This window comes from Triticum urartu, chromosome 2 (assembly GCF_003073215.2).
Source record: "Triticum urartu cultivar G1812 chromosome 2, Tu2.1, whole genome shotgun sequence".
Taxonomy (NCBI): domain Eukaryota; kingdom Viridiplantae; phylum Streptophyta; class Magnoliopsida; order Poales; family Poaceae; genus Triticum; species Triticum urartu.
Window position 1 is genome coordinate 693,452,898 of NC_053023.1, and position 25,176 is coordinate 693,478,073.

Here is a 25,176-nt window from a genome sequence, read left to right on the forward strand (position 1 = left end):
TATCCCTCTACATCATGTCATCTTGCTTAAGGCGTTACTCTGTTCTTATGAACTTAATACTCTAGATGCATGCTGGATAGCGGTCGATGTGTGGAGTAATAGTAGTAGATGCAGGCAGGAGTCGGTCTACTTTTCACGGACGTGATGCCTATATACATGATCATATCTAGACATTCTCATAATTGTTCGCTTTTCTATCAATTGCTCGACAGTAATTTGTTCACCCACCATAATACTTATGCTATCTTGAGAGAAGCCACTAGTGAAACCTATGACCCCCGGGTCTATTTTCCATCATACAAGTTTCCAATCTATTTTATTTTGCTATCTTTACTTTCAATCTATATCATAAAAATACCAAAAATACTTATCTTATTATTATCATCTCTATCAGATCTCACTCTTGCAAGTGGCCGTGAAGGGATTGACAACCCCTTTATCGCGTTGGTTGCGAGGTTCTTATTTGTTTGTGTAGGTACGAGATGACTCGCGCGTGGTCTCCTACTGGATTGATACCTTGGTTCTCAAAAACTGAGGGAAATACTTACGCTGCTTTACTGCACCACCCTTTCCTCTTTAAGGGAAAACCAACGCAATGCTCAAGAGGTAGCACCCACCTCTACCTCCTCCGCCGAAACTCCTTCTCCACCTCCACCCCTAGTCATTGCCTTCACGCTCCTGGTCCCCACATGCTGCCTTTGCCGCGGCCACGAAGCGCGTACGCGCCGGGATGCTCAGGCCCGAAGACGCACAGAACTTGCTCAACTAATTGCTACGGAAGGCCACCTTGATCCACCACCGCCCCCTGAATGACTTTCTTGCCACCCTCGCCCGTGCGCTTGCATCAGGGATGGCCCCGCCCTGGCATTGTCTCTCTTCAACCGTGTATGCAGAGAGGAAGCCGGCCCGTAGGTGGCGGAGCTCACATTTTGCACCTACAACATCCTCATGGACTGCTGCTGCCGTGTGCGTCACCCGAAGCTAGTGCTTACCTTATTCAGCCTCTTCCTCGGGAAAGGCCTGAAGACAAACCAGATCATCGCCAACACCTTCCTCAAGTGCCTCTGCTATGCGAAAAGGACGGACGAGGCTATGAATGTGCTGCTTCATAGGATGTCTGAGCTCGGCTGCGTGCCTGATGCCTTCTCATACAACATTGTTCTGAAGAGCTTCTGTGACTATAGCATGAGCCAACGGGCGCTCGAACTGCTCCAGATGATCGCGAAAGAAGGAGGTGGCTGCTTCCCTGATGTGGTGGTATATAACACGGTCATCCATGGCCTCTTTAAGGAGGGCGAAACAGGCAAGGCATGCAATCTATTCCATGAAATGGTGCAGCAAGGTGTTGCGCCCAGTGTGGTGACATATATCTCGATTATTGACGCTTTGTGCAAGGCCAGAGCAATGGAGAAGGCAGAGCTAGTCCTTTGGCAGATGGTTGCTAATGGTGCTCAGCCCGATACAATGACATATACTTGCATGATCAATGGATATTCCACATCTGGGCGGTTGAAAGAGGCCACTAAATTGTTAAGAGAAATGACAGGCCGGGGTCTTATACCAGATATTGTTACTTGCAACTCGTTCCTGGCCTCCCTTTGCAAGCTTGGAAGAAGCAAAGAAGCTGCAGAATTTTTTGAATCCATGACTGCCAAGGGCCACTGAAAGAACATGCGGTGCCCCCATGTTTGGTTTTGATAATTGATGACAATCTCTATGGACTAATGGTTGCCTTGAGTTATATTTGAAGGTTTTGTCCATAGGCTTTTCTTGGAGTACATGTGTTGGTTTCAAGGAGAGTTTGTGTCGACCAAGGTGCTATTCAAGGAATTACCTAAAGATTGGTCTTGTGAGAGGTTGATCAAGACTAAGTTAAAGAGTGAATCAAGTTGATCAACCCACAAAGCGTAGAAGATGTACCGAGAGGGATCAAGTGATCCCATGGTATGGTAAGCATTGTCAATTACGCTTTGTGTACTAACACATGGTCTTCGTGAGGGTTCTTTGTGGGGTTAGGTTGCGGAAGAGTAGCTCACCCATAGTAGAGTATGGGGGAGCAATCAACTAGTCTTCATCGACTCAACACAATCAAGAAAGGTTGCGGTGTGCAAGTTCAAGTGGAGCATCACGAAGAGATCAAATGCTTGAAGCTTGCCGTCCATTGTGGTGACAATGGACTTGTGAAGATGTGCGGAAGAAAGGCTCACCCATAGTGGAGTATGGGGGAGCAATCAACTAGTCTTCATCGAGCCAACACAATCAAGAAAGGTGGTCCAACTTGAGGGAGTCAAGATCGTCATCATCTAGCTCAAGTGGACCATGTGCAAGGCAAAGGTTTGCCCTTGGTAGGTTTTCTATTTTACCGGTCTCATGATGGTAGTTGGGAGACCGGGTTATAGGATCGATTGCCGTACTATCAAGGGGGGATCTCAATGAGTAGCTTGATCGTATCGTTCATAGAGAGCTCAAACCATTGCATCCTTGCATCATCTTTATTGGTTCTTGTTTGGTTCTTCTCTTTGTGAGTTTTGGAGCTTATGGTCATCTTGGTGACAAGCTCGAGTTCATCGAAAACGGAGTTCGCTCGCATCTTCTATGATGTTTTCGATGTTGGAGGTTTTTGCCGGTTCTTCTCGGTTGGAGGTTTCTCTCCTCTTTTTGTTAGGCATACCTCCCCTGCCTCTTCTTACTATAACCAGTCGCTGTTTTGATGCTACTCGTCGTCTTGTTTCCAACAAGCTTGAGTTTGCTCAATTCGGAGCTCATATGCAGAAGTTATGGCAGTTCTGGTTTTCTTGAGTGTGGTTTTTGTCAGGGTCCCAGCGGTAGTACCGTGGTACCCAGCGGTAGTACCGCTGAGGAGTCACAAGCGGCAGTACCGCTCCGCAGCGGTAGTACCGGCGGTGACTCCGCAGCAGTACTACCGTTGGCTTACCAGGTCCCTACCGCGTCGATTCGAGGGGTCTTTTTCTGTGTCGGATTGTGCGGTACCTCGCCGCGGCAGTAGTGCGGCAGTACCGCTCCTTAGCGGCAGTACCGCCCTTCCTCCACGGTAGTACCCCCCGATTCCCTCTTTCCCTTTACCCTTCGTTCTGCGCGGCAGTACCGCCGAAGGGTGCGGTAGTACCGCCTAACCCAGCGGTAGTACCGCTGTCTCCTACGATACTACCGTCCCAAGGTTCATGTTTTGTTGCTTATGTTCCCTATTTCTTCCGCCTGAGCGGTAGTACCGCTCGTGTGCGGGCTGAGCACATAACGGTTGGATTTTCCCCCTCCTATAAAAGGGGGTCTTCTTCCCCATTGAACCTTATCCTTGGAGCTCGTGTTCTTCCCCCATTGTCGAGCTTGCTAATTCTCAATCCCTCCATGGCTTCTTGCTAGTTTTTGAGGGAAAAGAGAGAGGAGATCTAGATCCACATTTCCACCAATCACTTTCTCCTCTATGTGAGGGGAACCCCTTGGATCTAGATCTTGGAGTTCTTGGTGTTCTCTTTCTTGTTCTTCCTCTCATTTTCCTCCCTGGGAGAGAGAAGGACTTGGGCACTCCGTGTGCCCTTGCCATTGCATTTGGTGCATCGGTTTGAGTTCTCCACGTGATACGTGGAAGTTGCAAGTTGAGAAGCTTATTACTCTTGGGTGCTTGGTACCCTTGAGCTTGTTCCTCTTGGGTGCTTGGGCGCCCTAGACGGTTGTTAGTGTTCGGAGCTCAATCATTGTGGTGCAAAGCTCCGGGCAAGCGTCGGGGTCTCCAATTAGGTTGTGGAGATCGCCCCGAGCAATTTGACGGGTTCGGTGACCGCCCCCAAGGGTTGCCAAAGTGTACGGGTTCGGTGACCGCCCTCAAGGGTCCCTTAGTGGAATCACGGCATCTTGCATTGTGCGAGAGCGTGAGGAGATTACGGTGGCCCTAGTGGCTTCTTGGGGAGCATTGTGCCTCCACACCGCTCCAAACGGAGATTAGCATCCGCAAGGGTGTGAACTTCGGGATACATCGTCGTCTCCTTGTGCCTCGGTTATCTCTTACCGAGCCCTTTACTTATGCACTTTACTTTATGATAGCCATATTGTTTCGTGTCATATATCTTGCTATCACATAGTTACTTATCTTTCTTAGCATAAGTTGTTGGTGCACATAGGTGAGCCTAGTTGTTTTAGGTTTTATGCTTAGCAAATTAACCGCTAGGTTTATTCCGCATTTGTTCAAGCCTAAACCGTAATTATTTTAAAAGCGCCTATTCACCCCCCCTCTAGGCGACATCCACGATCTTTCAACAAAACTGGATATCGTCTCATACCACATTTTGCTTCATGGGTATGCTACTGAAGGATGCTTTGCTGATATGATTGATCTCTGTAATTCAATGGAAAGCAGCGGTATTGTAGCCGACTGCTATGTTTTCAACATATTAATTGATGCATATGCTAAACATGGGATGATGGATGAAGCTATGCTCATATTTACAGAAATGTGGGGAAAAGGAATAAGTCCCGATGTAGTCACCTATTCCACTATAATAGCCGCACTTTCTAGAATGGCTAGATTGACCAATGCCATGGGCAAGTTTAGTCAGATGATTGCCACGGGAGTTCAATCCAGCACAGCTGTTTATCACTCCCTAATTAGGGGTTTATGTTTAAATGGTGATCTGGTTAAAGACAAGGAGCTAGTTTCTGAAATGATGAACAAAGGTATGCCTCGTCCTAGCATTGTCTTCTTCAGCTCAATAATAAATAGTTTATGCAAAGATGGAAGGTTATGGATGCACATGCTATCTTTGACTTGGTTATAGACATGGGTGAGAGGCCAGATGTCATTACACTCGGTTCATTAATTAACGGATATTGCTTAGTCCGCAAGATGGGTGAAGCACTCAGAGTGCTTGATTCCATGATATCAGTTGGCGAGCCTAATGTGGTTACATATAATACTCTTATTAGTGGCTATTCTAGAAAAAAGGACCGATGTGGTTTGACTCTGTTTAGACAAATGGCAAGTAAAAGAATTAAGCCCGGTACTGTTACATATGAGACCATACTGGATGGGTTATTTCATTCTGGGAGAATTGTTGCTGCAAGGAAAATATTTCATGAGATGACCGAAAATGGAATAACAGTGAGCATTTCCACATACGGTATCTCTACCTCTCTACCTAATAATAAAGGGGTTATTGCTTCTGGTCGTCCGTCATAAGATTGCCATAAATTACCCACTATGCCACCCGTAAGTAAAAAGTAAAGAAAACAATTTGATTTTTTCAAAAACGCCGCTGGATTGGGTTCTTATAGATCCTGACACACCATATATTAGAAGCATGAAGCCATCGGTCATCGGATTGGCCCTTTTTATTCCTGCTGAATCCCTTTTTATCCCCTTTTCTGCTATATATAGCAGGCCGTGATGGACCGGTCGTGAAGCCCCTCTTCTTTTTTTTGCCTTTTTCTTTCTCATTTATTTCTTCTGTTTTTCCTTCTTTAAGTTTATCCGGGATTTCCAAAAAATTCAAATTTCAAAAAGTTGTGAGTACTAAAAATATATATAGATCTATACCTACTAATAAAGCAAGGTGCGTTTCTCCAATTTTTTCATCCGTTCACCATCGAAAAGTTTTTTTCTATTCGAGGTGGTACTAATTTTTTGTTCGTTCTCTATCAGAAAAGGAAAAACGCCCGAATTTCATACATGGGCCGCCAGTAGTGTGGCCCAGCAAAGCTAGCCTGTTTATTTTCGTGCCCATGTAAATAGCAAACTCTATTTATTGCACGCGTCAAATAGCAGCAAATTCGCACATGGCCACTAAGCTAGGCTGACCCGTTTTCTTTTTCTTTGTTCTGAGTTATGTTTCGAATTTTCTTTTTCTATTTCTCTCTTTTTCTTTTCTGTTTCTTTTGCCTTTTTTTCCTTTGAATTTTATTTTTCTTTCTCCCTTTTATTGTTTCCTTGCAAAAAAGTTCATAATATCAAAAAAATTCAATTAAAAAAATCAGAATTTTGAAATATATTACATTTTGAAAAAAAATTCAAAAAATTAAATCTTTGTTCTCATTCCAAAATAGTCGCAAATTCGTATAGCGTGCTCAAGTTGTCTTGAACCATTTTCTTCTTTTTGTTCTGTCTTATGTTTCAATTTTTCATTTTTCGTTTCTTTCTCTTTTTCTTTCATGTTTCTTTTTTCCTTTTTTCCTTTCAATTTTATTTTCCTTTCTCCCTTTTTTAGTAAATTTAATTTTTTTTTAATTCATAACATCAGAAAAAATAATTTGTTTAATAAAATGCTGAAAATTTTAAGATACATTACGTTTTGCGAAATATTCAGAACATTAGATCTTTGTACTCCTTCCAATGTTGGTTCAGATTAAAAAAAAACATTTTTTCTTTGTGTTTTCCAAAGTTATTTGAGATTTTCCAAAAAAGTAGCATTTTAAAAAATTTCTAAATATGAAAAATATTCATGTTTTAGTGAAATGATCGCAAATTCAGAATAATGTCCGAGTTTAAAGAAACACATTTCAAAAAATTGTTCCGAGTGTTCAAAATGTGTTTCCTTTTGCAAAAACAATCACAAATTCAAAAAATATTCATGTTATTATAAAAGGTTCATGTTTTCAAATAAAATTATGAATTTCAAACGTTTCAAATTTTGTTGTGTAATTCTAAAAAAATGTAAAGAATGACAAAAAAATGTTTGGGATTTTCAAAATTATTCATGTTTCCAAGAATATCCAGTAAACGTATATTTTTTAAAGTAAATTTTTTACCAATCTGACGTTGGAGTATGATCTTAAATCTTTGAGTTGGCCATTGTTTGGTAGGACTCGTGTCTTGGAGTAGCTAGCAGCACATAGTCGGGTCTTTGAGGTCAAGATTTTGATCCTTCAACTCATCATTTTTTGGATTTTTTTTGCGCCTTACAAACACAGGTCGTCTTCGAGCCTACCAGTGTGTTGGCCCATACACGAACTGATGTGCGTCTCGCGCGCTATTTTATGTAACTAGCTTCATATAGTAGCCCCTGCGCAGTTGGCCCAAGAAAAAAATTGTTTCATTGCACAGGCAATATTGAGCCTTAGCCGCACTCCCCTACTGGGTCGTCCGAGGAGAAATTTTTTTCTTGGGCCAATAAAAGAGAATATGCTGGTTTGGCTCGAATAAAAAAATTGTGGGCACGTTAGTGCTAAAATAATCAAAAAGAATAAACCCTAATAAAGAAGGGACAATGATGTATGGCTATGCACTAAATATGCTAATAAAACAGGATTTATGCGCTACAATTAGTAATCCATCCGGTTACGCAATCATCAGACAGAGTGGTCAAAACAACCGTGCCCTGAAGGTCACCGCGTTGCCACCAAATGAGGAGGCAGACACAACCCCGAAATAGAGGCGGACCCAGAGGAAAAAAAGGCATGAGCTGGATGGTTGCCGCCACTCCAACTAACCCCACCAATATCAAGATCTCACGGGACAAACATGACCCGCGAGAAGACCACAACTCCTCTCTATCATACCGCTATGGAGATCGTTTTTGGTGGACAAATCAATTATCTCTCCCATTGCTTCTCGCAAAGAAATAACTCGCCGTTGCGGCATATGTGCTAGTAAATCATAAAATGTGCTATATATAGCAGGCCATAATGGGCCAGCCCATATGCCGGGCATGATGCCCCTCTTCTTTTTTTGCTTTTTCTTTCTCCTTCTTTAAATTTATCCGGGATTTCCAAAAAATTCAAATTTCAAAAAGTGCAAGTACTGAAAATATATATAGATAAATCATAAACTGCTTGTGAATTTGTAGGGGCGTCCCATATGCCTGTCGTGACGCCCCCTTTTTTTCTTTTTCCTTTCTATTTTTTCAATCTATTTTTCCTTCTTTAAATTAATCCAGGATTTCCAAAAAAATCCAAATTTCAAAAAGTTGAGAGTACTGAAAAAATATATAGATAGATCATAAATTGTTTGTGAATTTGCAGGGGCGGTCCATATGCCGGTCGTGACGCCCCCTGTTTTTTCTTTTTTCTTTCACTTTTTTGCTTCTGTTTTTCCTTCTTTAAATTAATCTGGGATTTACAAAAAATTCAAATTTCAAAAAGTTACGAGTACTGAAAACATATATAAATAAATCATAAAATGTTTGTGACTCCAAAAAACATTCAGAAAATCATAAAACTAACCGTGAGGATGACTTGAGATCATGTAACTAACCGTGAGGATGACGACGATAACGGGGCAACATCCCTTTCTTTTGTTGTCAGGCTGGAGATCCTGTAACCAACATTAGCAAATCATACTTGAGATCACGTCAAACTTTCAGTCATAAAACATTTTCATTGTTAGGTTTTGAGTATCACAATAGGCTAATAATCACAGCAAGGTACTACATGACTTTCTTTGACAATAAATTGCCCCATTCCGATGCATATTCTCATCTTAGATAGGATCATATCATTTAGTAGCGCATAACACAAGATAACAAACCAAGGTAAATAAATTGCCTTCTCAAGATTTTAAGATTAAAGCATAACTGAATTTAGATATCCTACTGTGGATAATATAAGATTTAACAAAAGGCTTGCCGGTGCTTCAATTTTTGTAGTTTTTAATAGAGTTAAAAATACATAGAAACAAAGATTTGACTGGATGCTACTGTCAAAGTTGATGCGATGAAGAGATGGTAAAAGCTCCAGGTTAAGAAAATCAGGAAAATGCTTCATCTTAATTACTTTGTTCGCCAGACTTGGGCTCCCCACCGACACTCTTATCCATTCAACCAGCGACCAAACACCTTATCCAGCTATTGCGAACCATCCATCTCGCCCTTGTCTTCACCCCCGCATGCCTAGCGCTAAACACCGCTGTCCCTGGCTGCTGCTGCAACCGCACACAGGCTAAAATATGAGTCGTTGTTGTGCTGTCGATGGACCTGCAAAGTACGGTTGAGGGAGCTACAACCAAGGTTTTGGATCCCAAACAAATTTTCTCGTGGGTGGGCGATATTCCAGGTAACCACGGTTACCGAGAAATACCAAACAAATTTTGGACGATTTGAATTCAAACAATTTTAAAGTAGATAAACAATTTTAAAGTAGATATAATACAATCTTGAACTGATGCCATTCACAAAAGAGGTAGTAGCTCAGTGGTACCTCGACTACGTCCGCGAGTTCGATTCTTTTTGGCCGTCATTTTTTCATGTTTTTTACTGCCTATTCTGAAAAATAACAAAAATAACTAAAAAAAAGCGGAAGGAAGACTCGAACCAGCTACCTCTCGAGGCGCATAACAGATGGTTACCACAACGCCAGAGTAAGGGCAGGTCTAAATTGAGAAACAAAGCTAATTTATTAGACCTTGAGCGTTCAAATCCAAATTATTCAAAAATTTCGGTATTTTTTGCTCGGGATAGGTATTTCTCATGGAGCACCGAGAAATGCGGTAACCGCTTTTCTCGGGCGGTACCCAAAACCATGGACTTGGCTGCAAAGCATACGTGCTAGAGCAAATTTTCTTGATAATCATTATATAGAAATAGTGGCTTAGCACACCACTAAATTGTTGTTTTAGAGAGTAATTACCCATGTCGAGAACCTATCTGTGAACTAATATGAGAACAAAGAACATGGATATATATATATATATATATATATATATAGAAAGTCTATTAAACACCCAGGATGGAGAATAATTTATTCCTCACCCTGGTCGATCCATCGAGCCAGAACCTATCGCACCTCCACCGTTCAATTTTTTTTATGGGATCGACGACTCATCCCTCCTAGTAGTAATTTTTTCTCCACCTCGATGTAATCTTTTGGTTTAGTATGTGCATGGACGGTTATTATTTTTAGTCGTGGGTTTAGGTCCTGGTACCCGGTCCTATTCGAAGGGAAGTGGAAGCGGCGGCAGATCTCGGCGGCGAGGTGCCGATGGTTTGGGTGGCTTCGCCGAGTGTTGTGGTGTGGGTGGCTTCTGTGGCCAGCCGCATCGCGGAGGCGAGCGGACGGTAGTGTCGCGCAGCCTCTCGGCTGTGTGCGGTATGTTGAGGGCGGCCCTCGTGTCTGTGCGACACGGCGGGTGGCTGGCAGCCTCGTGCCCTCATCGACCGGCGCATCCATTGACTGCGGTAGACCAAGGAGACGATATGCTCCGCCTCTCCATCTTGTCCAGCCATGAGCAACGACTCCACGTCTCCACCTGCTCCACAAGGCCACAAGTCTACGACTATCCTCCTCTGCGTGTTCTATCATCAACATACGAGCCAGACGGGTACAAAAAATTCTCACAAGGATCTTTCTATCCTCCTCCCCGTCTTTGATATTACGTTTTCCTCTTTTATTCTGGGCGCCGCTATTTGCTTAATGCCTTAATTTGCTAGTTGATCTCCATTATATACTCTGCTATTTTTCTTTTGAAACTTTGATGAGCAGATCCACGGTTAATTAATCTCAATTAGGCTTATTCACCGTATTCACTTTTATTTGGTTTCAGCTTACCAGGCCTCTACCTGACCTTGTGTTGGCAGCTGGAACTTTTTTTATGCACAACTTTAACATCTGTTACAGGCCAATGTCGATTTAGTTCGTCACACCACATAGATTATTGGATAAACCAGAAATTGTATGAAACAAGTTAAAAACAATAGAAATTTCAGTGCACTTATTTTCGGCCAATCAGTAGTAGCTGGTAATTGCTGAATTTGAGAACATGGGTTAAATATACTCGAAGTCTGTCTGTTAGTGTTCATATTAACCTACTGTTTCCCCTTTTGTCATGTCACTGGACACTGTTTACAACAAGTTTTGTCATGTCACTGGACACTGTTTACAACAAGCTAGCTATCTATATAAGACAATTCGGCTACATATCTCTATAAGAAAATTCAGCAGGTTTACATAAATCTTTTAGCAATACCAAGAGATGGTAGACATTTCACGTGTTTTGAGGCTGGCCATTGATTTGGCCTTGGGCCTTGGTGAAGTCTCCTCCTGATACTGTCAGAGCATTACAGCCGGACTTGGCAAATCCAGCCCTCAAACGCCCGCGGACGCGCTCGGACGCGTCCGCGGGCACTGACCGGGCACCCCTCAAATAATGTAATCCACATCTGAACATCTCTATTATCATATCTTAAATCGATACAAACTCATGCAAGTACGTCGATGCACCCGCATCGTCCGACTGCTCCATCACACTACACTAAAGATGCCATCAGACTACCAAAATTTAGCATGTTTGGCTATGGTGGAGTTCATCCACGGCTGCCCTTGCCCTTCTCGGCGCCCCTGCCGTCCTTCTCACGAAAGTACCGGTCGAATACGCGGTATGGATAGAGCAGGATCTGCTCGTCGCTGGAGCTGTCCTCTCTGTCACTGTACACCTTCTCCTCCTTTGGTGGCAGTCCTTTTTTTGTGAATACCTTTGGTGGCAGTCCGGCTATGGCACGGACCGCCCGATTCTACTCTCGGGCGAGGGCAAGCGTGTTCCTTCACTGTCGTTTCTTCACAAGGCGGGCACGAATGACTTCCTCTTCTGTGGCCGCCCGCGCCGCCACATCAGCCACCTCCGCCACCGCCATTTTCGCCGCGATACTAAGAGATCCAAAATGACACCTGTTATGGATCTAGTGGCAATACTAGGAGATGTCAGCTTTTGAGGTGCTCTGATCTAAACTTTAATTAGCTGCAATATCTGATTTTGCAATTTGCGATATATAATTTTATCTCCCATGTATGAAGGCAACCAACTATTATCTATTGAACGTAATGCATCAATAAAAACGTATTTCTCTGTTCGTGGTGCCTAAATATAATTTCATGCATGTTTTGTCTTTTTTTTTAAATGATTAAACTGTTCCTAGTGGCAATACTAGGAGATGTCAGCTTTTGAGGTGCTCTGATCTAAACTTTAATTAGCTGCAATATTTGATTCTTGCAATTTGCGATATACAATTTTATCTCCCAATTATGAAGGCAACCAACTATTATCTATTGAACATAATGCATCAATAAAATCGTATATCTCTGTTCGTGGTGCCTTAAATATAATTTCATGCGTGTTTCGTCTTTTTTTGAAAATGATTAAACTGTTCCAACTTTTTAGAGCAATCTCTGGGCTCCACTTTAGTTCCAAAGTATTGTAAAATATATGTGCTTTTTAGACTCTTTTACATTACCTTCTAATATGACCTTTTGCATTTATCAAAGCATATAATGTATCCTCTTTTTTTTTTGCTTTTCAGAGCGATGAACGTTACAGGAACTAATTCCAGTAAGGTCAAGAATATGCATATACAATTCTCTTCATTCAAATTGATGGAGAACAACACCACAAAAGCATCGACATCTCCAGCTAAAGGTGCACAAGTCATTCGTCCAGGCGGAAGCGTGGTACCTCTTTAGGTTGCTGCTCGAATTACCACCACCATTACAAGTGGCCAGATCATTCTTTCTCACATATAATCAGACCCTAGTGCACGCAGCAGCTTCCAACGATCTTCCCATAGTCCTCGACATTGGGAGGGAGATAAAGACATCTTTAAGATTTCCTTTCTGCGACAAGCCATATTCAAATATAGGTTATTCACATTCCTACGAAGTTCAATGTCAGGCAACATAATTGCACAGCCTAGCCTCATCTCTCAGATTCTAATGATAGCCCAAAGTTGGCTTGTTGTAATGTAGCTGACTCAGGTGATCACTTCCCTATGCTTTTCAAGCTGGGCAATATCGTAATCTATACCGTCACAAATGTAACTTGTGCTTGAAGTCAAAGATAGGCGTTTCTGGAGCCACAACTTTTTCTAAAACAAACAGATATATGATGTAGAATACCCCAATTGTCAGGAATACTCCCACTATTTATCATGGAGTTCTCTTTTGTTGGCTGATTGATTTTCTACGTACTTTTTTGATTCGTTTTATTGGAAAAAACATTACGTCAATTCTACTTATCCCACGGTGTACGCAAGTTAATTAATGATGTAATCAGATGTCAAAAATAATAATTACTGATGTAATCTTACAGTACATGGTACACGTGAGGGACCATACTTATTTGGGTCACATGATAAGCTTGGAAAGTATCTCACATTATTTTTCCTTGAATGTCCACGCAGAACATAGGGTCGTAAGTTTGTCCTGGGTGGTTGTGTGAGGTAAATTTACATCCACGCTTTTGTGTTGGTTGTGGTGGGCACTGGTCTAGTTCGCCACCTCCTCACCATAAAATTACCTCACGGTAGTTCATTTTCTACGTTGGCTTTAGCCGTGTGGGTGGTCTGCTTTCTTGTCCATGCCGTAAATTTACTTCACATGCTTTGGATTACTGCGGTGTAGGGATGGACTGGGGTGAGAAATAAGAATTCCTCACCCAGGGTGACGAATAGCGCGACCCTATATATATGGTGAGAAATTATAGCAAGACACATTAGGCAGCACCAGTCATAAGAAATTATAGCAAGAACACAATATGCAATTCCGCATCAAGATGGTATAGCTTGCAATAAACTCCCAAATGACTGGTTTATGGAAAAAGATTAAACGACACCAGGTTTACATCATCAAGATACATGAACTAATGATCAGGGAGAAATGGCATGCATTTCAAATAAATAAATTCAATTTCCACCATTCTCTTGATAGAATTTGAGCAAATCATAGTGTAAGAATTTTAAAAGCAAGATGAACTGATCAATCAACGGAACAGGACATACCTTGTTTACCGGTGGCGCCATGGACCCAAAAGCTTGTGCGCTTGTCGCCGGAGTAGTGGAGAAAAGCTTCCTCCGTGTGAGTGAATCCATCACGCGTCGAGACACCACACCGTCATGAAAATAAGACGACAACGCTGCATCAAATTGATAGATACACATTAGATCAGCAAGATGGATACGTTGAGCACCTGGGAGAAGGGAGAGAAGGAGCACAACAACGACACAAACTCAGTAATAACAGGGAAAGTAACGCAGGTGGGGAAGTACTGGTCTGGCCGCTGCTCACCTAGGCTCGGAGTCATTGACACTGTCATTGGGACAGTAAGGCGGGGATTGATTATAGTCCTCGTCCTGGCATCCTCTTCCTTTGTGGGGCTAGCAATGAATCTAAAGAGAGAGAAAAGAGCATTCCTTGTCAATTCTGAAGCTAAATTCCTTGTCATTTCTGACTATATTCTGAGTATGCAAATCAAGTTTCAGGGTGCATAAATTTTAGAAGCAATGGACCAACTAAACACGTGTAGCTGAATTTTACTATAGATAGTTAGCTATCTTGTTATCGACAACGCTCATATTCAGACGCTCTCTGTCTGTTATCGACAATGTTGAAGAGCGGCTTGCCGCTTGTTACCCGTTCCAGGTATGTTTAAACAGCAGTAACAACACAACCGATGATGGGCAATAGCAGCACAAACATAATCTGAAGCAAGATTAATCTGGTTGTCTTTTTCTAACTAATTAAGAACTGCTGCCATTTAAGCTGCCCATGCATGGTTACATTTCAGTCAACAGAGACTGGCAATGAAATAAATAAATGACTATACTGGCAGAGGTAGCTCGTAATTAAAAGGAAACTGCAAGTAAAGGAAGTACCTGAAGAAATAGGAGCCTCGAGATCTTCATTTATTAATTGCTTTCTCCGAATCTCTATCAATCATCTACTTCCTCTGGATGGATAGATGAAAATGACAACAAAGTTCACTCTGGAAGAACAGAGTACAAAACAAATAGTCAACAATCTAAGGTACCACCGATAGTAAACATCATAGCAATAAACACCATACAGAAACATGGCCCTTTATTAGAAATAGTGCATGTGTGACCTATGACTGAAACTACAATAAGGATAAAGCACATACATAAACCATGTAATAAACTGGGTGTTCACCATCCAGTTTCCTATAAGGCACTCCCTTTGTCCCATAATATAGAATGTTATTACATCTAGTGTACTCATATATTGGATGTAGTAACATCTTATATAATTATGGCACGGAGGGAGTAATAGTGTACGTTGTTTTTCAAAATCTTTCATACCATTTATTAGAAGCAATAGTGCAAACTCATTCTCTAAATCTGTAGCTTTCATCACATCTTCACAAATTTCTTGGAACCATTTTTTTTCTGTAGCACCCAATCAAATGTTGATCCTTATTTGTATATGCTTATCCATATCAGAAAGTCTACATTCAACTAATTCAGTTAGGCTCCAATCTAAACCATCACAGGTCATGGATAACAACATGCATATAAACCCTAATCTTTTGTGAATCTTCCAAAAGTATATTCATTTACTGAGGTAGCCACCTTTTGTGAATCTCCATAAGGAATCATGCACAGTTAAAAAGGCGAAGTGGGGAAATCTTACAAAAAGGATCAACAATAACCTTTCCCTCTACCATGAATGCCTTCTCCATCATATGCAAGTTTCCTCTTAAGTAAATACTCACAGACATCAAGTCTTCAATACAAGAACCAGAATCAACCCAAAATCAAATGTGTTGCACCTTTTAAGATACCTGATTATCATGGCTGGGAAGGATCTTGGCTATCCATGGTGGTGCTAATGTGTAATGATGAATATCATAATAATTTGTAATGGGCGGCATCTCTTTGACGTTACTAAGCATACCTGCAGAGGGTGGATTTGCTCAGCATAGAACATTGTCATGATTTAAGCTTGCAGTTCACTAAATGTGCACTTGTGCGTGACAGCAAACCATATTAAATCAAGCATAACTATATTTTCTGGGGAATTTACTCAATTTACTCATATCTTGACTAGGCAAGTTTCATGACCAGGTAATACATTGTACAGGTAAGTTATGTTGACTGCATGCTAAATGTTAGAAGAAAAAAAAGAACCGTTGAGTACACAAAATGGCATAAAATGGAATTAACCTTCTCCTACAACCTGCTTGGATTTTTATCGAACAACTTGTAGGCATACACAAAAAGGACCTGCACAAACAAAGATAAGAAATTCTTGTGATTAAATCACAGAAGAGGAGGGCATGAATGGGGGGCAGGTTAATCAGGAGGAAGAGAGAGTGTGGATACATGCAAGAAAGGGATGGGGAGATTGGAAGGGGCGTGGAGGTGAATAGTTTGTGGTGCATAAGCAGAGCCCAGACGGTCGCCGCGCTCAACGCAGTGGACGGGGCAGAGATGGCAGGGCTTCTCCTTCGTCTTCTCATCTTGCTCCCGTCTCCTTTTTTGGCAGAGATGGCAGAGACGAGCGTGCTGGAGAGGAGGCAGGGGTTGGCCGTCCTTGATCCTCTGGCCACTCTCCATGGCTGCGGCCCACTCCCGGGAAAGAAGGAGCACACGCGGGGCAGGTGCGTGGTGGTGGAGAAGCAGCCCGAGGTGGACCGGCTGCGAATGCGCCGCCGTGGTCACTGGGACCTCTCTGCTACACCTCCTGCAGATTCGGGCACCATGGTCGGGGGCTAGGGTTTCGGGCGCAGGGAGGGAAGAAGGGCTGCGGAGATTGGGCGCGGGCTAGGAGGTGGAAGGAGGAGGAGGGCGCGGTGGCGATGGACAACGGCGACGACGCAGAGGAGAGGAGGAGGACGGGCGGCGAGGATGGAGTGGGGCGCGTGCGCGCGTGATGCGGGGGAGGATGACGGGCGGCAGCCGCGCAAAGGAGAGGAGGAGCGGGGTGCGCGTGTGCGGTAGGTGGCGGCTAGGTTTTGACCTGATGCGTTTTATACGCCTGCGTGTGAAAAGACAAGAATGCCCTTGGTGGGGCACGGGATTTACAGGCGGTGGCATGCCCAGCCTCGATCCGACGGCCCATATCGTTTCGTCTGAGATGTCTGAGATCCAACGGTCCAGATCGCTCCATCTAGAGATCCGACGGCCTGGATTGTTTTGGACAACTAATCCGACGGTCCAGAATCCAAACGAACGGGAGAGCTCCATTTTGCTTCAGACTCTAACAAGGGGATTGCAGAGAAAGTGAAAGAACGCAGATGTAAGAAACTGAGCACATGCTTCCCAATGGCTACTCACTGTCTCAAATTTAGATAGTTCAGCGCGTCTTGTGATTGACCCCGCACAATCTCTGACCCACTTTGTAAGGTCTAATCCGTATCTTTGCCTCCACATATTTGAGCTATTTAAAGCACCCCCATGATTTTTCTTATCAGAACTCATTTTTCTACTGTCATTCTCATTTTGGTATTACCTATAGTGCAAATGAAGCTAACTTCATTCTATCCCTTTGCATCTGTACTTAGTTGTTATGAACGAGAGTACTTTGCACACCGGACTTCCTCTCCATTTCATTGTCCTCCATTTTCCCATCTTTGCTCTGATTTTTCGTCAGATTTTGTCATGCATTACTTAGGGCAACTCCAACCGTCTGACACAACACAGACACGGGATTTTTTTTGTTTTTTTTCGTCCATTTGGGTCGACGGTAGGGGTGGCATCCGCCCAGGGATGGAGCCAGGATTTGAGCATAGGGGAGGCCAAGACAATGGCACATGAGATTTTTTTCCTCTTATGTTAACCTCCTTTGCACCAATCTCTTAACAGAATTAAAGAAAAAATAGATAGCAAATCTGAGCAGTAATAGAAATACAACGACATAAGAGATGTAGATTCGTTAAATTTTATAGTGGCATAATTTTGGGATTAGAAGTTTGTATATATTAAATATTGGTCCGGTTATTACCTTGGTTCTGGGAATCCTCGATTCATTATTTCCTCTAAAGAGACGTAGATATTATAAATGTTTGGAATTAAATCATTCTTGCTTACCTCATGACATCAATAAAAATCTTTAGACTTAGGGCTTCTTTGATTCAAAGGAATTTTATAGGATTTCTGGAGGATTGAAATCCTTAGGATTTTTTCCTATGTTGGTCCTTTGATTTATAGGATTGGATTTCATGGGAATTTTTCCTATGGAATCTTTTGTACTACATTTTATAGGAAATGTAACATCCACTCCAATCTCTTTTCACAATTCCTTTGTTTTTCCTGTGGCATCAAACAATCATTGCTAATTCTATAGGATTCAAATGAGCATGCCACTCCAACCCTACACTTTTCCTATTCCTGCATTTTCAAAATCCTATGAATCAAAGAGAAGTTTACTTTGTGGATTAGGCTGCTCCCCTTCGCTAGGTTGCACGTTGTTTGCACAGGCATCATGTTTCGACGGTTGAGAGCTTGAATCAATTCCGCTTTCTTCCTTTGCATGTCTACTGTCTACACAAGCACAAATAAAAAACAGAAAATGTGTAATTGATTTTTAGTGCCTACAGTCTGTATGACTATAAATCTATAATTTGTCAAGGCACGAACTAAACTAATTTGAACATAAACTACCTTTTTCCGCTCATGTTTTTGCGGTTCGTCAATGCGTTAAGCCCGTCCGGCAACGTGTCTGTGGTCCGTAGATCGACGCCTCCCTGTTCCGGCGTCCCCTTCCCTTCTCCGCTTCTTGGTGGTGGTGCGGCCGCGCGATGGGAAAGATTCGATCACAGCAATCCCTGGCGGCGCAACCGCGCGATGAAAATATCCGATCGCAGCAGCCCCCGGCGGCTTGGAAACGAAGAAGTTAGCAGCCATATATGCGTGCGTGGTTCCACGATGGCCTTTTTCCAAGCCGATATGGCTGCTAATATAATTTTATTAGCCCACTGCAACTAACGTTCACGATGGCCTGCTTAGCATTCTTAGCATTGGGCTGTACATGGGCTCGGGCTGCACGTCTCTCGTGCATGATTACGTGGGTCAGATTAGGCGCCGCTGCCGCCCGTCATGTGCCGTGCGGCCCTGCCGCCGTCGTGTGCCCATCTGCCTCTGATCTCTTTGCTCTGTCGCTCACGATCCTTTCTCTCGTGCATGATTACGTGGGTCAGATTAGGCGCCGCTGCCGCCCGTCGTGTGACCCGTGCGGCCCTGCCGCCGTCGTGTACCCATCTGCCTCTGATCTCTTTGCTCCGTCGCTCACGATCTGATCTGTACTGTGAATAGAAAAGCCTATCTAATCTGTACTGTGAATAGAAAAGCCTAATTCATTGCTTCACGTAACGAACTAGTAGGTTAACACTATACTTATTTCTCTCATCGCAATTCCCATCTTGTATTAGTGTTGAAATTATACATTAGATTTTATTTGCTTTGTTTTTTTATTTGAGATGCTATCAAAAATTCATATCTCGTACGTGTCCTAGAAATTATCGTGATGCAAATTATCTTGTACGATGTCCTATTTGCGATGCAGAATTTTCCTATGTTCACTGTATATAGTATAGCTAATTTCTGAAATTGAAATTCCTAAACTATGAATAGAAAAGGAACTGCCAAACACCATTAAGATTAATTTGTTTTCTAAGTTGGTTACTTATAAAACTGAAATTCGTCAACTACGAAGAGAAAAAAAACAACTCCAAACACCATTAAAATTAATTTGTTTTCACGGCCGGTTTCTTCAAATTCTTGACATACTGAAATTGTTAATGAGATTGTTGTGCAAGTTCTTAACCTTATTCTTTATAATTATCTTTTGCATTGGATTTTTTCTATCTACTTGGCTTGGCCCCCCTATACTTAAATCCTGACTCCGCCCTGAGCTGATCCTGCGGCGGGTAGGGTCTCGCCGTATCCTGATCAGCGGTACACTAGTACCAGGTACGAGAGCTTCTCTTTTTTTTTGAGCTAAAGCAATGCTTTATTGTACTTTAACGCTGCTTGTGCTAAAGCCAATCGCCTTGAGCACAAGCAGCCACAGGGGTTGGTACATCCGACTCCCACTCTATGTAGTGGTTTGGTTCATACATACGCCCAATGACGGCTAGTTCATGAGCTACCTGATTTGCACTATGCCGGCAAGCCGATATTACATGTTTGGAGAACCACAACTTGAGCTGGAGTTTCGAGTCCTCGATGACCGCAACATAAGGTGATGAATCAACCTTCTGTAGGTCCAGAGCATCAGCCAAAAGTTGGGAGTCAGTCTCAAAAACCACCCTTATCATGCCCAGATCAGTCGCCATGGCAATAGCCTGTGTCATCGCATGTGCTTCTGCCCCGAAGACATCACCAACGTTGTCTTGACAACCAGCTTGAACTGCAACGATATTTTCTTCTGTGTCTGTGGTAACTACGCCCCACCCAGCACGAGTTTCTTCCACCTGGAACGCTGCATCTGTGTTTATCTTGAGCATTGCATCAGGCGGAGGCTGCCACAACTTCCGGTGTTCCCCTTTTGCGGCTGGCTGCAAAACTTCTGCAAATTCCAGAGCATCAGCCCGAACCCTTCTGGCCAACTCTGACGCCACTACGGGAAGCTCACCCTCCCTGAGTTTGTTGCGGTTATTCCACCAGTGCCACCAGAGGGTGGCGATCGTAGTGCATTTGTTCTCATGCATTCCCCACAGCAGGTCCATCATCGCATGTACCGACGTTGTTGTCTCTAGTTTCATGCGCTCCGGTTCCATCGCTAGATCTCGCCATACCTCTTTAATCGACTTGCATTTGAGGAACAAATGTGCACCGTCTTCATTCACCCGGCCACAGAAAAGGCATTTGGTGTCCTGATGGTAACCGCGCGAGAACTTGGCCATCAAGAGACTATTCCTGTGTCCTCGAGGAATCGACCGCTCCGGCATATCGGGCACAAGAGGACCCCGTGCGCACGTAACCCACCAAGATTGAGAGAGAACATTCATGTGCCCTCGAGGCCGCAACGTGAGACCCCCCCTGCGGCGTATCAGGCCAGGGAACGTACCGGCGCACGTAGCAAACGTGCTCTCTGATGGTGACTCCGGTTGCGCGTACGCCGAACGAGACCCGTCGCTCACTCGCGCTGCGAGGTGAAACAGCTCCATCGGATGGTTGCTTGGCCACGAACAAACTGCAATATCAGCCGCAGGCTCTCAACCTACACAAGCTACCTAGATGCCGATAGCTCGAAAACGATATATTCAAAAATTCAAGTTTTTTTTAAAAAAAATTCAAAAACAAATCTGTGAAAACTTATACATATCCGCGGCGGCTCTGTAAAATTTTGTCAAAAAATATTATGATTTGCAGGCTGCACACAACACACACACACACACACACACACACACACACACAAAATCCCAGCCCGACAACAAAAAAAGAGACCAATTTTCATGCATGTATTTGTTTTTTTTGTCTACACCACGTATGAAAGTAGAGTATATTGTTATGAAAGTTACCTTGAACGTGTTATATACTATGTATTTGTGTTTTTTTTCAAAAGAAATGTGACGTGGAAAATATGTTTTTCTAAAATGACCTCCAATTAGCCCGTCCTCATTTTACACTTTTTCCCGCACCTACACACATAAATCGTATGGTTGAGCTCTTGTTTTATTTTGGTTCTTCTATAATCAGCATTATCGTATGCATCTCGACGGGATGCCTCAATTGTTTCTGAACTTCCGTTTACTTTTTACAACTATGAGCTTCTGTATTTTTGTCTAGTGAAATTTCAAATGTTTTTTTCAACTACCAAGTTTGTTTTGATTAACATTGTTTGAGTTTCTCTAGGTGTTGCATCTAAACCATAAAAAATCATCAGGGACTTTATTTTATTTTAAATTTTTCATATTTTTCGTCCCCATACTCTTGGATTTGTGTTCCGCAAACTTTTCAGGCTTTCTCGTGTAATTATTTGTTTTATTCAGTGAACTTTGATTTGTTTTTCACGTGGCTTTTTGATACTTTTTTAAACACAAAGAGCTTGTTCATATTAATTTGAACTTCACACCATTTTTTCAATTATTATGAACCTCTTTTGTTTTAGCTTTGAATAATTAACTTCTCAGACCAGATTTAGAATATTATTTAAAATGATCATCGCCGTTTAAGAGCAGTTTTCTAAAATGCCAAAAATGATATCGAAACTTTTGTTGTTTGAACTCCTAAATGAACAGTGGACTACCCTGACTCAATAGTTTGAACTGCCCCGGGACTAGCACATAAACTTCTAGTAGCACACATTTTGGCTTTTGGCTTTTACTCTTGCACTCCATGTCCGTACTGCTTCGGTTAGTCTAAAAGTTTGAGTGTTTAGAGGTTTACCTAGTTGTATGTTTAAACTTTACATGTTTGAAAGTTTGAATTAAAGCATGCAATGTGAGATTGAAGTAGTTTGGATATTCATTTTCTTAAAAGGAGTTTGATGTTTTGGGTGCCCTATTTTAGAGCATCTCTTGGAGACGCTCTTTCTCATGCCCTAAAAGGCTTTTTTACCCTAAATTTTACAACAAGTTTTGATGCTCTATTATAGGACAACTATTAAAGATGCTCTAATCACCTGCATTGTCATGACTCATTCCCTCGGAAGAAAAAAATACATTGTCATGACTCGAGAGTACTAGGCAACAGCAACCCATCGAGAACTCACCCATCAGTAGACCTTTCCATACTCCACCGACAACCAAATTCTCTCCAAGAGGTAGTCAGGTTCTTTTGTTGTATAGCTACATGAGATGTCTTTATCAAAAAAGCTACATGAGACGTATGTATATAAATATATAATATACGCACATGTGTGGCTGTAGCAAGTTGCGGCTGCAGAGGGACAAAGCGTACGTGTGCACCATGATGCAATATTTGTCTTCTTTTAAGAAGAAGATATTTATCTTGTTCATCACAATCATACATACATACATGCATATGCACATCAGGGTGCTAAATATATCCATTTGAGCAACAAGTAATTCGAGGCAAAGGGCGTACGCGCTAAACTAGATGCACTTAGAACAAGATGACATGCGTGAGGAAACTGAGTAAACTTAATGGACTTGTTGCTAGTAACTACTTCCCCCGTTTCAAAATAATTGAAGTTCTATGTTTATCTTATGAGATTCTTTATGAAACTTAATGGACTCGTTCCCTATATTTTTGTACTATTGAAATATAATTGAAGTTTGACTAACTATCAAGAAAAATATGGTAAGACTTGTACAAAACTAGATACATATAGTACAAAAATATATTTCATAAATAAATAATTTCATTAAACTAATTTGGTGTTCTAGATGTCAATATAAGTTTCTATAAGCTTGGTCAAATATAAACAAGTTTGACTTATGACAAACTCATAACTTCAATTACTGATCCAAACTCATAACTCCAATTATTGATCAATCATGAGGGCTGGTGTGTTATTTTTGTTTTCGGGACAAAAAAATAACAACGGTGGATGGTACAGTCCCAATTCACACAGCAGTCACTCACTGGAGTATGAATCGATGCAGCTTCAAGCCCTATTTGGATATTCGTTATTTTAAAGGAATTTAATGTTTTGGGTGCCCTATTTTAGAGCATCTCTTGGAGGCGCTCTTTCTCATGCCCTAAAAGGCTTTTTTACCCTAATTTTTACAACAACTTTTGATGCCCTATTATAGAACAACTATTGAAGATGCTCTAATCACTTGCATTGTCATGACTCGTTCCCTCGGAAGAAAAAAATACATTGTAATGACTCGAGAGTACTAGGCAACAGCAACCCATCGAGAACTCGCCCATCGGCAAACTTTTCCATACTCCACTGACAACCAAATTCTCTCCAAGGGGTACTCAGTTCTTTTGTTGTATAACTACATGAGACGTCTTTATCGAAAAAGCTACATGAGACGTACATATATAAATATACAATATACGCACATGTGTGGCCGTAGCAAGTTGCGACTGCAGAGGGACAAAGCGTAGTGTGCACCATGATGCAATATTTCTCTGTTTTTTTAAGCATAATCATACATACATACATGCATATGCACATCAGGATGCTAGATACATTCATTTGAGCAACGAGTAATTCGGGGCAAAGGGCGTACGTGCTAACTAGACGCGCTTATAACAAGATGACACGCGTGAGGAGACTGAGTAAACTTAATGGACTTGTTGCTAGTAACTACTTCCTCCATTTCAAAATAATTGAAGTTCTATGTTTATCTTATGAGATTCTTTATGAAACTTAATGGACTCGTTCCCTATATTTTTGTACTATATATATTTTGTACTATTGAAATATAATTGAAGTTTAACTAACTATGAAGAAAAATATGGTAAGACTTGTACAAAACTACATACATATAGTGCAAAAATATATTACATAAATAAATAATTTCATGAAACTAATTTGGTGTTCTAGATGTCAATATATGTTCCTATAGGCTTGGTCAAATATAAACGAGTTTGACTTATGACAAACTCATAACTCCTATTATTGATCAATCATGAGGGCTGGGGTGTTATTTTTGTTTTCGGGACAAAAAACAACAACTATGGATGGTACAGTCCCAATTCACACAGCAATCACTCACTGGAGTATGGATCGATGCAGCTTCAAGCTTCGAGAGTACTAGGCAATAGCAACCCATCGAGAACTCGCCCATCGGTAGACTTTTCCATACTCCACTGACAACCAAATTCTCTCCAAGAGGTACTCAGGTTCTTTTGTTGTATAGCTACATGAGATGTTTTTATCGAAAAAGCTACATGAGACATACATATATAAATATATCGAAAATGCTACATGAGACATACATATATAAATATATAATATGCGCACATGTGTGGATGTAGCAAGTTGCGACTGCAGAGGGACAAAGTGTACGTTTGAATTAAAGCATGCAATGTGAGATTGAAGTAGTTTGGATATTCATTTTCTTAAAAGGAGTTTGATGTTTTGGGTGCCCTATTTTAGAGCATCTCTTGGAGACGCTCTTTCTCATGCCCTAAAAGGCTTTTTTACCCTAAATTTTACAACAAGTTTTGATGCTCTATTATAGGACAACTATTAAAGATGCTCTAATCACCTGCATTGTCATGACTCATTCCCTCGGAAGAAAAAAATACATTGTCATGACTCGAGAGTACTAGGCAACAGCAACCCATCGAGAACTCACCCATCAGTAGACCTTTCCATACTCCACCGACAACCAAATTCTCTCCAAGAGGTAGTCAGGTTCTTTTGTTGTATAGCTACATGAGATGTCTTTATCAAAAAAGCTACATGAGACGTATGTATATAAATATATAATATACGCACATGTGTGGCTGTAGCAAGTTGCGGCTGCAGAGGGACAAAGCGTACGTGTGCACCATGATGCAATATTTGTCTTTTTTTAAGAAGAAGATATTTATCTTGTTCATCACAATCATACATACATACATGCATATGCACATCAGGGTG

The 25,176-nt window shown here is 41.8% G+C and overlaps 1 long non-coding RNA gene and 2 pseudogenes across 7 annotated transcripts; 2 read left to right on the forward strand and 1 right to left on the reverse strand.

Moving 5' to 3' along the window:
- LOC125537954 overlaps positions 1 to 1,743 on the forward strand; it is a 64,758-nt pseudogene extending 63,015 nt beyond the window's left edge.
- Positions 1,744 to 2,048: 305 nt separating this feature from the next.
- LOC125537955 lies at positions 2,049 to 8,251 on the forward strand (annotated as a pseudogene).
- Positions 8,252 to 10,946: 2,695 nt separating this feature from the next.
- LOC125539805 lies at positions 10,947 to 16,661 on the reverse strand. 7 transcript variants are annotated; one of them, XR_007297029.1, is made up of 8 exons: positions 16,047 to 16,661; positions 15,888 to 15,947; positions 15,506 to 15,618; positions 14,580 to 14,689; positions 13,993 to 14,093; positions 13,707 to 13,840; positions 12,386 to 12,543; positions 10,947 to 11,583 (listed from the first exon to the last, which is right to left on the reverse strand). It is a non-coding gene; the product is annotated as an uncharacterized LOC125539805 (long non-coding RNA). The 7 variants fall into 7 exon arrangements; XR_007297027.1 differs by having other exon boundaries at positions 10,947 to 11,615; XR_007297031.1 differs by lacking the exon at positions 12,386 to 12,543.
- Between the last annotated feature and the right edge of the window lie 8,515 nt (positions 16,662 to 25,176).